At 47.8% G+C, this 14,856-nt stretch overlaps 1 pseudogene; it reads left to right on the forward strand.

Moving 5' to 3' along the window:
• The first annotated feature begins 2,111 nt into the window (after window positions 1-2,111).
• Window positions 2,112-14,856, forward strand: LOC119963663 (annotated as a pseudogene).

Genomic DNA, 14,856 nt, shown 5'->3' on the forward strand with positions numbered 1-14,856 from the left:
CGCTCAAATCAAAGAAGAGGGTCTGGCGGTTGTATTAGGTGTAACGAGGTTTCATAAGTACAACTATGGCCCCCAATTCTTTTTTGTCACAGATTGCAAGCCATTGCTGGGCCTCTTCCATGAAGACAAAGCAATCCCACCAATTGTTTCAGCAAGGATTCAGTGCTGGGCCTTGTTATTGGCTGATTATAAATACTCTTTTGAACACTGCCCAGAGACCCAGATTGTACATGCTGATGCATTGAGTCATCTTCCACTGCAGGCTAAATCCAGAACCCCCCCCCCGACGGTGAACAAAGTGGCAGCTGTCCTGAATTTCATGGACTCCTTGCCAGTCATTGCAGCATTTATTCGTAACTGAAAGCAAACAGAACCGATCCTTGCCAAGGTGCGGTACCTGGTGCTGTCTGGTGGCCATCATCGACAGCTACCAGGGGAGTAGAAGCTTTTTCCTCAAAGCTCTCGGAGCTGACCGCATAAGCTTGTATCCTCCTGTGGGGCACCAGAGTTGTCCCAGCGAAGAGTCAGGCAATTGTGTTGAAGGTCCTTCACAACGAGCACCTTGGAGTGCCCAAAATGAAGCTGCAGCGAGATGTTACATCTGGTGGCCGGATTTGGGCACAGATATCAAGACGTTGGCCCAACAGTGCTCCATGTCAAGAGCATCAGAAACTCCCGCAGCAGCACCCCTGCGCCCTTGTGTGTGGCTGGGGTGCCCTTGGGCTTGCGTACACACCGTTTCTGCTGGCCTATTCCTGGGCTCGATGTTTCTCGTCCTGGTGGACCCCCACTCCAAAGGCTGGAGGGCCACACGATGGCGACGATCACCTCCCAGGCGACCATCAAGTGATTGAGCATTTTCTTTCCACCCATGGGACCACCAAGGTGTTCGTAATGGATAATGGGGCCTCTTTTACAAGCAAAGTATTTGCCGCTTTTGTGAAAATTAATGGGGTTCGTTATGTCCACACTGCCCCATACCATCCAGCATCGAATTATTTGACAGAGAGGACTATGCAGTTAAACGGGTGCTAAAGGAACAGACTTTCAGCTGGATGGACACCAGGCTGGCATGATTTATATTCTCATACAAGACCATACCGCACGCAGTAACTGGTGCAGCCCCCGCTGAGATTATAATGGGTCGTAGGCTTCGTACCTGACTGAGTTTGATTCTCCCGGACATCGGTGTGAAGATGCACAGCAACAAAGATTTGCAAGGGCGTTGCCCAGTTCAATGTCGACCTCTCTGATATTTCATTCGTAACTTCAATGATGGTGCTCGCTAGCTCTCTGGGATTGTCGTCCATCAAACAGAACCAGTTTCTTACCAAATTCGGGTCTGGGGGCAACTGATTAGGTGGCATTTGAATCACATTCGCTCATGGCAGTTTCTCTCTCGTGCGGTCTTTCGGAAGAAACCTGTTCTGGATCCTCTGACTCCATTGGCAAACCAGCCTGCTGTGTTGCCTCCAGTATCTCTGATGTTTTATCTTCAGATTCTGAAATGGAGATGCAGACGTCAGGTCTCAGACGCCGTTTGAACAGTTCAGCCATCTCCTGCCGATCTTCCACTGTGGCGTTCCTGCTGCAGACTACGTTCACTGGCAAGGTGAACTGATCCAGCGCATTAGGTACATGATGCTTTTCTGGAACAGGAGAGCGTCTGATGACCTCCATCTACTCTTCCACATCGGTTGTTTCGGACTTTGGGGGGGGGGGGGGGGGGGGGGGTGCAGGAATGTAATATCCCGCATGGGACTTACGGGATGGGAATGATTATCTTTCCCATGGCCCTCACGGAATATGAACTCTCCCTTACTGAGGGGCGGGAGAACTCTATTAACTATTGTAAAAAGGTCGGCCAGCAAGGAACAGACAGAAGGATCTACCGGGTTGTGTACATATTGTTATTGTAAATAAACCTGGTTCTTCATTTTACTCGGTGTGGACTCCCCTTGTCCTTAATAAACTGAGGAAAGTAGAATTATCGAATAGGAAGGGGAAAGAAGAAAAGAAGCTTGTGGTGGATGAGGGCACTTCTGGCCATGCACCACCTTTGCTTGGATGAGAGAATGGAAGTGGGTGGGGGGGGGGGGGGGAGGGAGTGAATGGGCAAGTGCCAGTGGCGCAAGGAGATGGTGAGGATAATGAGCAAGAGAGATTATTCAAAGGAGAAGAAATAGGGAGGTTGTGGTAGAAGGAGGAACAGAAAATAGAAAGGTGGATGCATAAGGACCAGGATTGAAGGCAAAGTGTGAGCGAAACATAAATAAATGGGGAAAAAATTGAAAATGGAGTTGCTGAGGGCCACAATTTCCCCACAGTCCTGAATACAAGACATGCTAAATAATATTAAATATCTTAATTGTATACCTACCATTATTTCATAATAAAGATCTACATTTGAACTAACCACTACCAGACAAATAAGTTTACAGGGACATCGGTTGAAAAGGTAATTGGAATTATTAGCAAAAGTCTTACTCTACAGGTAAGATACTTTATCCCTAATAAATTACACTTTCATTTTATAAAGTTTTTTTTATGGTTCTGCATATATTTAGCGGTGCATTCCTGATCTGTGAAGTAACCAACCATATATTTCTTTCCTGAAAAAATAATGTGATATAACCTTGAACCCAGCAACATTACACCTATCATTATTGTCCCACAAAACAAATGAAACTTTTGGTTTGTGAAAAACAAATTTGGCTTTGATAGTCCATCTTATTATTGTCATGAACATAAGATGGGTCTTCAGACATAAATGGCAGTAAAGAAAAAAACTCATTCAAATTTTAGTTCAGTATTTTCGGAATGTAGGAACAGTCATAGACGTCATCGTAATTTTAAAATTATGCCCTCTTGATTTTGATTCTTCCAGCAGAGAAAATAGTTTCTTTGTCTCTACCTTTGTGAATCCCTGTATTATTTTAAACGGCTCAATCAAATTAACCTTCAATCGTCTGAACTCAAGGGAGTAGAAAGCAAAGTTATGCAACCTGCCCAAAGATTTTAACCGTTTAAGTCATGGTATCATTGATAAATCAGTGCTCCAGTTCCTCCGTGGCCAATAGATTTTTCCTGTACAAACTACCACAGATGCTGGAATTCAAAACTTAAAAAAAAAACAGAAAATGGTCATTGACATGAGATGCTGGGGTAAATCTGGACCCACCTGCCATGGGCAGGATGGACAATTTCACGGGTCATTGGAGGGTCCATTGGTCTTGCGCAGGTGTTTCAGGTCCCAAGGGGATGGGACCAAAAAATACCACCTATCGACTCTATTTCTCTCTTAATAATATGTCCAGCATTTTCTGCTTTAATAGCTTTCCTGAGGGTCAGTGCGTAACTCATGTTTAGCTCAATTTATTAAGCCTGTTTATTCGTGGCTACACTGTATTCAAAACGTTCAAAGCATAATCTGGGCTTCTTTCTCATGAGCCATTGTACCAAGTGAAATAAGATCAAGGTTGCTCACTACATGGCAAGTTTGACCTTAAGATCAAAAGCAGTCAGCTTAAGATATGTATTCAATTCACAATTATTATTTTGTCCATTAGATTTTTGGGGTTAGTTATAAGTTTTTATGTCTAATTTAATGCAATGCAATATTCAAAGAATGGCAATAAAGCATCTGTGAGAATCCGAGTTGCCTGGATTGGAATATGTGGTCATTTTCAAAGTGCGCAATGGTAATAAGGGCACTTACCTGGTGGAAGTGCACACTGGAAATTTGGGGATGTGCTGTTCATAACTTTCTATATAGGATTACAAAGTATCTTCAAACCAGAAACAGGCCACTTTCACCAGCTTGCCATCTCATAACTCAGAGTTGTTTCCATCCTTCACCATTGAACTTGATTAGCATAACCCCTCTGTTCTCTTCTCCCTCACGTGCTTATCAACTTCCCCTTAAATACATCTATACTATTTCTCTGACTATTCCCTGTGTTAGTGAATGCCCTATTCTCACCACACTCTGGATAAAGAGGTTTCTTGCAAACTCCCTGTTTGATTTCTTGGCAACTATGCTGAATTGATGGGCCCTAGTTTGTTCTTCTCCACAAGTGGAAACACTCTCTCTAATGTTAATTTAAAGGCTTCTATTAGTCAGGACTCAGCCTTCCCTTTTCAAGTGAAAAGAGACCCAACATGTTCACCCTTTCTTGATAGATATAACTTCACATTTTTGCATTATCCTTGTAAATCACATGTGCGTGCTCTTCCAGTTCTATTTTCCTTTCATAATATGAAAACAAAACTGTGCACAGCACTCCAAATAGGGTCCAATCCATGCGCAGAGCTTAGCACCTGTGCACTGATGAGCGGGCACACATGTTCAATGCAGCCGCATTTTGTTTATATGGTCGCAGCCTTTTTAAAGGCCGCTCGCAGCCGGCATTGTTAAAAGCCGGTTGCAAAACGTTCGGGGATAATGATGTCATTGGTTGCTTTCTGAACTTTGATGCTGATGAAGTGGAAGTCTCTTATTCCAAGGATGGTCAGGATCTGGGTGTCGCATTTAAGATTGGGAAAAGACAGTCTCGCTGACAGAGCCTTATTTCCACATGTTCTGCGCCACAACTGTGCTCTGGAGCTTAACTTTGGACAGATGGAGACTCCATACTTTCCGACACCGGAAGGCTTCGCCTTCATCCAACAGGTTCCATTGGAGGAGCGTGTACGAGGGCCAAAGGGACCCAAACCAAAGGAGAATGTGAGGTTTTGATGATGGTTGGCTTGCCTGGGCATGGCAAATCAGTTTGGACAAACAATATCATAGATATAATGAAAGTTGTGAGTTTCAAGCGTCAGAAGACTGACGGGGGTAAATTAACTACATTGATTCAGCAAGCTACACAATGTTTGAGCAAGTTTATTGAGATTGCGGCTCGCAAGAAGTGCAACTACATTCTCGATCAGACATGTGTGTGTAGCTGCACAGAGAAGTAAGATGTGCCTGTTCGCAGGCTTCCGGCGTGAAGTGGCTGTCATTTGCCCATCAGATGAAGAATACAAGGAGTGTTCAAAGAAGAAAGCAGGGGACGAGGGATAGGATGTCCCAGAGCATGCTGTTCTGGAAATGAAAGGTACCTTCACACTGCCTGAGTCAGGTGACTTTCTGAATGAGCTGCAAAAGGAAGATACTCAGAAATTGCTCGAGAAATGCAAGGAGGAAAGTAAAACCGCCCTACCACCAGAGAAAAGACCCAATACCAGCTCTGGGAAGAGAGCTATGAATCGGGATCGAAGTGGTCAACCGGGTGGAATGAACCAGTACAATAGAGGTGGCCAGAGGAGGAGGGCGAGGTGGATATCAGAACTGCGGCAATTACCGAGGGGGTTCAAACCGTGGACAATAGAATAGAAGAGGAAATCAACAGAGTCGTGGCTATGCTCACAATCAGCGTTTCACTCCGATGGTAGACTACAACAGGGGTGGTTTTGTCGAAAGACCCTCTTACAGTGGCAGAGGAGGTGCCTACAACCACATGGGGGCAGCAGACAACCATAGGGGTCCTGGCAGCAACCGAGGAGGCTATTGACAAAATTTCAGAGGCCGGGGAAATCGTGGCTTTAACCAAGGCGACAGAAATGAAAATTTCCTCCAAGGTCAGGGCTTCAAACAGAACTGGAGCCGTCAGCAGCAGGCGCGATTCAACAGTGCTGGAGTCAGTACAGCAATCAGTTTAACAAAGACTACTACTTCATCTGCAGTGAGTGATCCAACAATGGTTTCACCGCAGCTGTAACTTCAACCAAGAGATGTCAACTTTTTAAATCTTGATTTTTAAAAATTCCAAAACAAAGTGTCTGCAGGTCGTATTTGGAACCTTTATCAATTAATTGATTTTTAAGTGTCTTTTTTTATACATTTTTAATTGTAATGTTTAGGTGAAATGGGGGGCGAAATTCTCCGCGGACCGTCGTGACGCCGAATTCCGGCGAGCAAAAGTGGTGCAGATTACTCCGGCGTCGGGGCCTTCCTTTAGGCCGCTAATCTCTGTTCCCGGAGGGCCAGCATCGGACCGACGCGATACGCGTCATTTTAATGCGCTGCAGAAGTGGCACGTTGAGAGAGAGAGGACGGGTACCGGCGTGGGGAGAGGAGGAGGAAGGAAGGTGGGGGGGGGGGGGGGGGGGGGTTGGAGGAGGAAGGAAGGTGGGGGGGGGGGGGAGGAGGAGGAAGGAAGGTGGGGGGTGAGGAGGAGGAAGGAAGGTGGGGGTGAGGAGGAGGAAGGAAGGTGGGGGGGGAGGAGGAAGGAAGGGGGGAGGAGGAGGAAGGAAGGTGGAGGAGGAGGAGGAAGGAAGGTGGGGGGAGGAGGAAGGAAGGGGGAGGAGGAAGGGGGGGAGGAGGAAGGAAGGGGGAGGAGGAAGGAAGGGGGGAGGAGGAAGGAAGGGGGCGGAGGAGGAAGGAAGGGGGGAGGAAGGAAGGGGGGGAGGAGGAAGGAAGGGGGAGGAGGAAGAAGGGGGGGAGGAGGAAGGAAGGGGGGAGGAGGAAGGAAGGAAGGGGGTGAGGAGGAAGGAAGGGGGGAGGAGGAAGGAAGGGGGAAGAGGAAGGAAGGGGGTGAGGAGGAAGGAAGGGGGGAGGAGGAAGGAAGGGGGTGGGAGGAGGAAGGAAGGGGGGGAGGAGGAAGGAAGGGGGGAGAAGGAAGGAAGGGGGGAGAAGTAAGGGGGAGAGGAGGAAGGAAGGGGGGAGGAGGAGAGAGGGGGGTGCGTGGGTACCGGCCTTCAGAGGGAGGGTGGGTGTGTGTGGGTACCGGCCTTCAGAGGGAGGGGGGTGTGGGTACCGGCCTTCAGAGGGAGGGGGGGTGTGGGTACCGGCCTTCAGAGGGAGGGGGATGGGGGTGTGGGTACCGGCCTTCAGAGGGAGGGGGGTGTGGGTACCGGCTTTCAGAGGGAGGGGGAGGGGGGGTGTGGGTACCGGCGTTGAGAGGGGGGGGGTGTGTGTATCGGCATTGAGAGGAGAGGGGGGGGGGACCCTGCGTTGAGAGGAGAGGGAGGGGACCCTGCGCTGAGAGGAGGGGGGGGAGGGACCCGGCGTTGAGAGGAGAGGGCGGGGGACCCTGCGTTGAGAGGAGAGGGGGGGGACCCGGCATTGAGAGGAGAGGGGGGGGGACCCTGCGTTGAGAGGAGAGGGGGGGACCTGGTGTTGAGAGGAGAGGGGGGGGACCCTGCGTTGAGAGGAGAGGGGGAGGACCCGGCATTGAGAGGAGAGGGGGGGGGCCCTGCGTTGAGAGGAGAGGGGGGGGACCCGGCATTGAGAGGAGAGGGAGGGGACCCTGCGTTGAGAGGAGAGGGGTGGGGGACCCGGCGTTCAGAGGAGAGGGGGGTGGACCCGTCGTTGGGTAGGGGGACCCGTCATTGGGGGGGGGGACCCGGCGTTGAGAGGGGGGGGACCCGGTTTGAGAGGGGGGGGACCCGGCGTTGAGAGGGTGAGGGGTTGCGGCGATGACGGGGGGGTTGAGGGTGGGGTATTGCGGCAATAAGGGGGGGTTGTGGGGGGGGTTGCAGCGTTGCGAGGGGGGGTTGCGGCGTTGAGGGTGGGGGGTTGCGGTGATGAGGGGGGGTTGAGGGGGGGGTTGCGGCGTTGCGAGGGGGGGTTGTGGCGTTGAGGGTGGGGGGTTGCGGCGTTGCGAGAGATGGGGGCGGTGTTGGAGGGGGGTAGGGGTGGTGGGGAAGGGGGTAGGGGTGGTGAGGGGGGTAGGGGCGTTGGAGGGGGTAGGGGTGGTTAGGGGGGTAGGGGTGGTGATGGGGGTAGGGGTGTTGGAGGGAGGTAGGGGTGGTGGGGTAGGGGGCAGCGGCGTGCAGAGGTGGGGCGACGGTGCGTTGGCCCCGGGCATCCGTCGCCCCCCCCTCTGCACGCCGCTGCCCCTAAACCCCCCCCACCACCCCTACCCCCTCCAACTCCCCTAACCCACCACCGCACCTACCCCCTGCCCACCAACCCTACCCCCCTCCCCACCACCCCAACCCCCCTCCCCACCACCCCTACCCCCCTCCAACACCGCAACCCCCCCTCCAACGCCGCAACCCCCCCTCCAACGCCGCAACCCCCCCAATGCTGCAACCCCTCCGCCAATGCCGCAACCCCCCCCAATGCCACAACCCCCCCTCCAACGCCGCAACCTCCCCTCCAACGCCGCAACCCCCCCCAACGCCGCAACCCCCCCTCCCCTCCGCACTCGCCCTCGGACACTGAACGGCGTCAACCATCATCAATGGTTGACGCCGTTTTAAAGCTACTCTGTTTTTCGCCAATGTGACCCGTGGCCACGTCAGCGGGACTTCAGCCCATCCGGGCCGGAGATTTGATGAAAGAAAAATATAATGAAATCCCGCCGGCGCCAGCTGTTTTCAGAGGCTGCCGGCGGGATTTGCACAACGCCGGTTTTTGGCCGGTCGGAGAATAAAAAACCCGGCGGGAGCGGGATTAACGCCGCTGCCGGCCGATTCTCCAACCCTGCGTGGGGTCGGAGAATTTCGCCCGGGGTGAACCTCCAATTTCTGGAGGATAAAAACATTTTCAGTTTCTGCTTTTTTTTCCTGTAAAATTTTATCAAATAAAAACGCCCCCCTGACCTTGTAAAAAACAGAAGCCAGCTGCTGCGGCTGTTGCCCGCGAATTTGTGCAATCGGAGACGCAGAAGACTTTTTAAAAAATTCTATGTAATCTTCCTGCCTGAAGGGAGGCAGAGAGCAGGTCACGCCCCCCGAATATTGACATCACATGCTTTGGGTGCGATTGAGATTCCTCCATTTTGTCAGCATCAAACAAGTTAAGAGAAAATGTTAGGTTGCAGAGGTCAGCCGGCGTGGGCCGCGAAGGTTGGCCGGCGTGGGTCGCGAAGGTTGGCTGGCATGGGTCGCAAAGGCTGGCCGGCGTGGGTCGCGGTCGGCCGGCGTGGGTCGCGAAGGACGGCTGGGTTGGGTCCCGAAGGTTGGCCGGTTTGTAAAAATGGGTCCCTGGAAAAAAAGTGCCTCTGCCAGTTCTTTTCAAAGATGACAATGGAATCTGTCCAACTCAAGCCCAATTGGAGTTTGAATAGCTTATTTAATATTTCTCCTCTATTTTAAAGACAGCTCTGAGTGACTCTACTCCCATCCCGACATTCCCTCTTTTTACTGGTGTCTGTAGAATGTTATACTATTTTATGTTTCTTGATAATTTAATTTCATAGTTCCTCTTTACCTTCCGAATTGTTTTTTGACTTCTGTCCTAATCTCTTCATGAACTACATGGTTTATGTTTTCCCCTTCTGTCCATATGCTTCACAGAATAAATTCTAGAATCCCTAAAGTGCAGAAGCAAACTATTTTGCCCATTGAGTTTGCACCGACCCTTCAAAGAAATATCCGACCTCAGCCCACACCCCCTCCCTATCCCTGTAACATCACTTAATCTTTTGGGCATTAAGGAGCAATTTAGCCTGGCCAATCAACCTAACGTACACATCTTTGGTCTGTGGAAAGGAACCAGAGCACCCGGAGGAAATTGACACAGACACGGGAAGCAAGTACAAACTCCACACAGACAGTCATCCAAAACCAGAATTGAACCATGGAGCTAAGAGGCAGCAGTGCTAACCATTGTGCCACCGTGCCACCATGGTACATGCCTTTTCCTTTATCTTCAATCTTTCCCTTATTTCTGGTCATGATTAATTCTTGTCATCCTGACTTTGTCTTCTCTGTGGCACCTGGATCAAATCCAATTCATACCGAAGTTAAGAAAGTCTCATCATTATTGACTGCAGTTGTGTTACATGAGAAAAGACGTTTGGATACTCTCAATGTACTTTCTAGTGATTGAAAACTCATCATGCAAAACTATCAATTGCTTAGCATAAAGTAAAACTCAATTGGCAATTTCATTTAGGCAGAGGATAATAATGAAGAGTGAAACACATTTCGTTCTCAAGACACTTTGTGCATTGAAGTACATTGAATGATACTTATTTCAGATAGAGGAAGAGGACAGCAGTTGATGAAGAGTCTTCAGGCAGGAAAATTTGCCAAGTATGGAAGAATGTTTCTTTACGTCGACCACATTGCAGTTTATAGGGCTGGATTTTACAGGGTGGGTCATACTGTTCATCCCTCTGGAAGAAAAGTCAATCTGACCGGCTTTAGAAAAGGTGGCCTCACAGAGATAACAACCTGCTTTTGGTCACAAGCTGAGGGTCAGACTTCTGCTCCTCAGTGGAAAGAACTTGCCCAAGAGAACTGTCAGCAAATTTGATTGGTTGGGACCTCTATCAGCCCAAGCAGCGGCAGGACTCAGTTGGACACCAGATTCAGGTAAACCCTGGGCCTTTTGGGTGGAGAGGGATCAGGACATTAGTGCAGGGGCGAGGGGCTGGGGGTGTGGATCTTAGAGACCAGACGATGAGGGACAAAAGGGAGGGGGGGTAATAATCTTAGAGAGGTTCCCCTAATCCACACAGGGCACCCCATCCATAATCTGTACCTCTTTTCTTCCCACCTTTTCATCAACTTGGCTGAAAAACAGCCTTCCCACTCTCACCTGCTTTCCACTCTCGCCTGCCTTCCACTGCCCAACATATTGTAATAGTAGAGGCGGACTGGAGACCTTAAATGGGCAATAATTAGCCACTTAAAGCTCCAACATACCTAAAGGAGGGCAGGATAGTGGACTAGCCACCCTACATAGTTACATAACCGTCCCCCACCCACACACATACACAACTCACTGTAAAATCCAGCCTAATCTTCATTCCTGTTTGCAGCTGAAGTCATCAGATATTCTTCTGGTTTTACCAGGTATTTTTAACTGGTAAGATAATAAATATGATGCAAGAAAAATCAGTCTTAGATAAATTGCCAAGTTACTTCCATCAACACTCATAGCATTCACGACGTCAAAATGACTTTCTGCTTTGGATAAGGATTTTAATCAATCATCAAAATATTTATTTACTGTTATAAGTACTTTTAAATTACTTTCTTTGACCAATGTTTTACGCAAGTAAGAAATTTTAATAATATCGAACATTCTATCATAATAGCCTTCTGTTTTGATTAATGAGTGCAATTTTAATGAGTGGTAATGTAGGTGCTATAGTCTTTATGTTTACTCCATATTATATGGCATTCTTGAAATTGTGAGATGTCAGTTTAATTTTTATGATAGTCCTCTTAACTGCCTTCCATTTCCCAAAGGCACTGACTTTTAATGAACATGCATACATAATAATAATCTTTATTAGTGTCACAAGTAGGCTTACATTAACACTGCAATGAAGTTACTGTGAAAAGCCCCTAGTCGCCACATCCCGGCGCCTGTTCGGGTACACGGAGGGAGAATTCAGAAGGTCCAATTCACCTGACAAGCACGTCTTTCGGGACTGGTGGGAGGAAACCGGAGCATCCAGAGGAAACCCACGCAGACACGGCGTGAACATGCAGACTACGCACAGCCAGTGACCCAAACTGAGGAACTCAGTGAGTTGTCTCAGGAGACCAGACAGGCTCACCAGAATTATTCATGTGAGGCCCAAGATTTCAAGCAAACTTTAGTTCACCAATTTCTGGCCCAAAAATAAACCAAACCAAATTTATCTCCTAATCTCGCTATCGCCAATGGCGTGGGAGACAAACCTCGGTGCCCCATACCATGCACACATTATACAAGAAATCTAACACAGTGTGACAAAAAAAGATGTGTTTTAGTTAAGAATCAAATACATCAAGAAAAAGCTTGGATATTATTTTACCTTCAGCAATTATTCTGAGCTCACGGATGCATATCCATGGATTTATTTAAATCATGAATCCACCTACACTATTTAAATAATAATAATAATCTTCATTGTCACAAGTAAGCTCACATTAACACTGCAATGAAGTTACTGTGAGAAGCCCCTAGTCGCCACATTCCGGCACCTGTTCGGGTACACAGAGGGACAATTCAGAATGTCCAATTCACCGAACAAGTCCAGCTTTCTGGACCTGTACAAGTCCCAAATTTTTCAGTACTAGGGCTGCAGTGAGAAAACTGGCACAGATCCAGATAATTGGTCACCTTGACCAAACCAGGAGTTGGTGGGGGAGGCAAGAAACAAATTGTAGATAGTTTCAGTGACGGTATTGGTGGAGCAACAGCCAAGTTCAAATAAATTATGCCGTAATACATTCAGGCCAAAATCTCTTGCGATATTTATCTTACTGTGTATGTATCATTCCAAAGGTGCAAACTTCTCGGAAGCACTGTGACTCCATTTAATAAACCACATCAATGTGTCCTGCTTATACAGGCAGTCCTCAACTTTACGATGTTAGAATTACGACAAAAGACACTTATGACCGTTTCGGCTTTACAACACTGTGTCCGACTTTACGATGCCAAGCCAGTGAACAGTTGGTCTTTGCCAAGTGCCATGTTCCTTATGTTCTGCCTTTCACAACCTCAGAAAGAACAAATTGATTGTCAAATATAGAAGATCTCACAAATTTTAACATGACAAAAGCCCAGTTTAAAACTTCCTCATTATAAATTGCTTCTTTTCTTCAAAACTACATAACATCAAATAAGTGGCAATTCATTGAAAACGGAGTTTAGAATCCTGACAGTGCAGACGGGGGTCATTCAGCCCATCAAGTATGCACCGACCCTCTGAAAGAGCACCCTATTTATGTCCACTCCACTATCCTAGCCCCGCAACCCCACCTAACCTGCATATCTTTGGACAGTGGGAGCACTGAGTGGAGTTTGCACAGTCATTCAAGGCCAGAATTGAACCCAGGTCCCTAGCGCCATGAGGCAGCAGTGCCACTGTGCCACCATGCCGTGGGGAAACCAATCCTCATTTATGACAGTGTTCCTATGGGAAAATCGATTCCAAGTCATGATGTTTCGAATTAACATGGTTTCCAGTAAGTCCGAGAACTGCTTTTAAACTGATTGTGGATGGAAGGGCAATAATGTGGCATTACTTTTATTTTGGGGCCAAACTAGTGCTTTTAAAGGTAAGTTGACAGTAATAGTCCTTCTATCTAAATGATTTAGGCTCAGGCAACATTAAAACATTGATGACTCTTACTGAATCTCAGGTTCAAGAAGTCCAAGCACAGTTAAGATTTAAAAATTAAAGGTCGACATGAGCATTTACGTGCTTCCACTTACCATTGTGTGGTACTTCTGAGACACCACTCCCACACTTGCCTTTCTTTTCTTTTCCAATTGCATAAACATAGTTCACGGGTTGTACACAATACAATGGATTCCTCTGTAACACAAGCAAGTCATATTGACAGACTGGAGAAATAACTTGTCCTTTTCAATTTTCTTTCCCTTCCCCTCTCGAAGTGCTTATTCATGGTGGGTATACAAGTAATCCTTACTCACCTGCTCATTCCACATGTGTAAGCCTAAACAACAAATACAGGTTATTCAAAAATGCAGAGCAGTATTCGCAAGGTTGATCCTGTCCTTACTTTTAGGCATAAGTATTGCCAACTAAGATTACTAGATATAAAATAGGATTTATAATTAGTAAAGTTTCACTTGCCATTTCAAAACTGTAACTTATCTTCAGTGCTGTTTTTAATAACTATTATCAGACCTCTCAGGGTATCGCTCAGGATTAGTCAGAAGGTTCATTGTCTTATAATAACAGCCCTGTTTATGATTTGTAAGGGTTACATTAAGGCCAGTAATTTACAATGACTGAAATAAATTCAAAGTCAATTATTGTTAAATGGCTATTACTGGTCCATTGAAAGCTGAGTCCATTATTCAATAAAAACTGTAGGTGAATGGCTTTCATAGAATCATAGAATTTACAGTGCAGAAGGAGGCCATTCGGCCCATCGAGTTTGCAATGGCCCTTACAGAGAGCACCCTACTCAAGCCCACGTCTCTACCCTATCGCCGTAACTCAGTAACCCCATTTAACCTTTTTTGGAGACGCGGGGCTGGTTTAGCACAGGGCTAAATCGCTGGCTTTGAAAGCAGACCAACGCAGGCCAGCAGCACAGTTCAATTCCCGTACCAGCCTCCCCGAACAGGCGCCAGAATGTGGCGACTCGGGGCTTTTCACAGTAACTTCATTTGAAGCCTACTTGTGACAATAAGCGATTTTCATTCATTTCTAAGGGCAATTATTGCATGGTCAATCCACCTAACCCGCACATCTTTGGCTGTGGGAGGAAACTGGAGCACCCAGAGGAAACCCACGCAGACATGGAAAGAATGTGCAAACTCCACACAGACAGTGACCCAAGCCGAGAATCGAACCTGGGACCCTGGAGCTGTGAAGCGACTGCTCTAACCACTATGCTACCGTGCTGCCATCAGACTTTATCTCTGATAACCTCGCAATACTCAGGGATAAGATTGCCTTTGTACAGGGCAGAGGTGTGGACATCTGCCTCATCAGCCTGGACCAAGAAAGGATCTTTGACAGAATATTGCAAACCGGCATGTGGAATTGCTCTCCAGATTGTGGATTGGGGAAGGACTCCACAATTGGATCCAACTACTCAACACAAACATGAGTGCAGTTTCAATCAATGGGCAGGATTCAGAAAGCGTTCTAATTAAATCTGGAGACAGCAAGGACTGCCGTCTTTCAAGTCCTGTTCATTTGCAGCATTGAACTATTTTCTGAGGACATCAGGAAGGATTCGGGCATAAGGGGAGTGATGACCCCAGGCAGTGGAGGCACTCAGTTCAAAGTTTCCATCGACATTGACAATGCCAACGTCTTCTACTCGGACCCGCTGTTGGTGCGCAGATTGATGAACATCTGGGACCAGTTTGAACTGACCTTGGGAGCCAAGGTCAATCGTGGCAAGAGCGTGTCCATGTTTTTTGGGACCTGA

This window comes from Scyliorhinus canicula, chromosome 3, assembly GCF_902713615.1.
Source record: "Scyliorhinus canicula chromosome 3, sScyCan1.1, whole genome shotgun sequence".
NCBI classification, from domain to species: Eukaryota; Metazoa; Chordata; class Chondrichthyes; order Carcharhiniformes; family Scyliorhinidae; genus Scyliorhinus; species Scyliorhinus canicula.